This window comes from Myotis brandtii, unplaced genomic scaffold (assembly GCF_000412655.1).
Source record: "Myotis brandtii unplaced genomic scaffold, ASM41265v1 scaffold426, whole genome shotgun sequence".
In the NCBI taxonomy this organism is placed as follows: Eukaryota; Metazoa; Chordata; class Mammalia; order Chiroptera; family Vespertilionidae; genus Myotis; species Myotis brandtii.
Genome location: NW_005366314.1, coordinates 1,096,764 through 1,099,800, shown reverse-complemented (window position 1 = coordinate 1,099,800; position 3,037 = coordinate 1,096,764). Strand labels below are relative to the sequence as shown.

The 3,037-nt window shown below is 59.7% G+C and overlaps 1 long non-coding RNA gene across 1 annotated transcript in view; it reads left to right on the top strand.

Moving 5' to 3' along the window:
- The first annotated feature begins 2,341 nt into the window (after nt 1-2,341).
- Nucleotides 2,342-3,037, top strand: part of LOC102256110 — a 2,884-nt gene continuing 2,188 nt past the window's right edge. The window contains exons 1-2 of the long non-coding RNA XR_001363653.1: nt 2,342-2,790; nt 2,872-2,994. This is a non-coding gene — a long non-coding RNA (uncharacterized LOC102256110). The remainder of the gene's footprint in view (nt 2,791-2,871; nt 2,995-3,037) is intronic.

Here is a 3,037-nt window from a genome sequence, read left to right as displayed (position 1 = left end):
GGGGGGGGCGACCACACTGGTGGAAGAGGTCCTTTTCAGGGGACTGACCAGCGGCAGGGGGGGCGTGGTCGGGAGTGACGAACTGACTTCATAGGCTGGGCCCGAAAGGTTCTGGAGACTCATTCACGAGAAGAACGAGGCTGCACTTGAAGGAAAAGACGCTGGGGTTCGAATCTCCAAAACGCCCCGAAGTGCCCCTGAGAGGCCGTCCGAGCGGCAGGTGGGGCCGTGGGCGGCGGGACTCGACGCCTGGCTGGTCAGAGGACTGATCATCCACTCCGGGCGGTCAGCCTCTGATTAGCATCGTCACTCACAGCCGACTCGCGCAGCCACTGGAGAGGCCTGTGCGGAGGCGCCTCGGGTGTAAGAGGAGAAGTCCCAGGTGATCCGGCCGCTCCTCCTCTGGGCGTGAACCCAAAGATCACACACACCCCACCAAGGTGAAAAGACGTTGCGGCCCTCTGTTCCTGCGGCTTATCTACCAGAGCCTCGCTGTGGAAACAGCCTCAGGCCCACCGATGGGCGAACGTGATGAGAACGTGTGTACAGTGGAATACTACGCGCCCATGAACAAGGCAACATCCTGCCATTTGCAACAACACGGGTGAACCCTGAGGGCATTCTGCAAAGGAAATAAGTCAGGCAGGAAAGGACAGAAGTGGTACGATTCCATTCCTATGTGGATGATAAAAAACAACAGAACATACAAATCAAAACAAAAACTCATCAATGCAAACCCAGACTGGTGCCGAGGGGGAGGGATGGGGAGGCGAATGGGTCAAAGGTCACGTGTGCTGGAAGGAATCTAGACGCTGGGGGGGAGCGTGCTGTCGGTGTATCGCTGTCCAATTATAATGTTCTACACCCGAAACTTACATTACATCAGCCACCGTCACCTCAAATTAAAAGAAGAAAATTACACAGCCCGACTGGCGTGCTCAGTGGTGAGCATCGACCTAGGAACCAGGAGGTCACGGTTCCCAGTCAGGGCACATGCCGGGCTGTGGGCTTGACCCCCAGCGTGGGGCGTGCAGGAGGCCGCCGATCCACACTTCTCCCTCATCATGGATGTTTCTCTCTCCCTCTCCCTTCTCCTCTGTAATCAATAAAAATAATAAATAAAATTTTAAATGCTGTTAAAAAAGAAAATTCAATCAACAGTAGAGGCTGCTCCTTTCCTAGTGATAAAATGCTCCTTAATCCCCTGCAGCTGCTGGGGCTGCGTGGGGCGAGCAGGTGCGGACACAACAGCATCCCCTCTGGGCTTCCAACGTGGGCTCCGGCTCCGAGGGGCAGAGGTCTGATAACGGATGGATCTGAGCTTTGTCGCCTGAGCCACCCTCCACTCACACAGGACAAATGTCTCAGCAGCCAGGACACCTCCCAAAAGTGGCCTTACGGGTCCCAGGGCGGGAGGAGTGGGGACCCGGGGACAGGAAGCTACACAAGGCCAAGCCGTGCGGGCCCTCAGCCAGCTCGTCACTAACAAGCCAGTGTCTCCCACCAAGGACACGGAAAATGGTTAAACGCCCCCGCTTACCCCCAAGGAGAGAACGCAGAGACGGGGGCTGGGGGGGGGCATTTCACTCCCTAAGAGGAGCCAGCAGCCCGGGCTCGGCCAGGTAGGTTGCAGGTGCTTCTGGTGAGTTCTGGGAAGGCCACACACAGTGACAGGGGCCTTGAGAAGGAACCTGTATGGGGAACGGGGAGACCTACAGACAGGAGGGCAGACAAGGCCTCGGACCCCACCCGCCTGCTCTTCAGACGAGCTGAGGGCCGGCCGCGCTTCGGGAGCCAGACGCACGTTTGCTGGCGTTGCTGCTGTAACGAAGGCGCCAGCTTTAGCCGCGTTAACAAACGGGCCCTCACCACGCAGTCAAGGTCTCGTGTAAATTCATTCACACGAGGGGACGAGGATGGAGGCTCTCCAGGGGCTCGGGGGCTGTTCCGTCCGGGAACCCCTCTGGGGTCGGTGAGAGGGGCCTCGAACAGTGAGGGACGGAAATCAGGGGGTGAGCGGGGCGCGGGGCACCCTACACGTGGGCACCAGCGTGTCAGTGCCGGTGACCTGGTGCCTCGTCTCTGAAACCTTAGCGAGTTGCTCCTTCGAGACACAAAGCTCCGGACGGGGCCTCGGCACCCCCTCCCCTCCCGACACCGACTCCTGGGCCCTGAGCCGTCGCAGAGCCTGGCTGAACCCGTCCTTCCCTTGCAAAATGGAAATAATCACATGTCGGCTCAGGGTGTTGTGGAGTGTGATGGGCGGTGATCAGATGAAAGGCGTGCTTTACCTTTACAACGTTAATTATTATTTTTATTGCGCTTAATTATCTGAAAATACCAGAAGCTGTTGGAGGCTGTTTTGCCACCACTTCCCATGAACCCCGCTGAGCCTGTTCCTGGCAGCCTTGCTCCTGGTCCCTGCGAGCGGCTCCCTCACAGGCTGTTCCCACAGAAACCACCTGGGAACATGCAAAGCAGGCGGCCCGACAGGACGGGGGGTCGGGGGGGCCTGCAGGTGAGCTGCCGGAGCTGCTGGCAGGACAGGGGGGCCTGCAGGTGAGCTGCCGGAGCTGCTGGCAGAGGCGCGCCCGGCCTCCCCGGTGAGGCAAGCACAGAGCAGGGGATAATTAGGGGAACAAAGATAGAGCGGATTGCAACACGGAGCTCCTGCGTGTTCCTTCCCAGGAGCTCGGGCAGCGCCGTGTTTCCGCCTTCACCCCGTCAGGGAGCGAGCGGGAGGCTCCCGGGAGGGTGTGGCGGAGGCAGCGAGGCCTCTTCCTGGACGAGGTCAAAGGGTTGCATGCGGCGGGCGGGGTGGGAACTCGGATGTTTTGAATCTAATAACTGGGAGACGCTGCCTCTCTTCAGACACAGGGGTACCGTCCCGGATAAGGCGCCGCGTGAACAGCCGGCCGTCTCAGCGCGAGTCCCGGTGCTGAGCCCTGGAGGCTGACGGGTCTCCCCGACCAGCTCCCGAGCTCCACGCTGCAGGTCTGTTTCCATCCGTGAGCTCACAGGCTGCAAGGACTCCCGT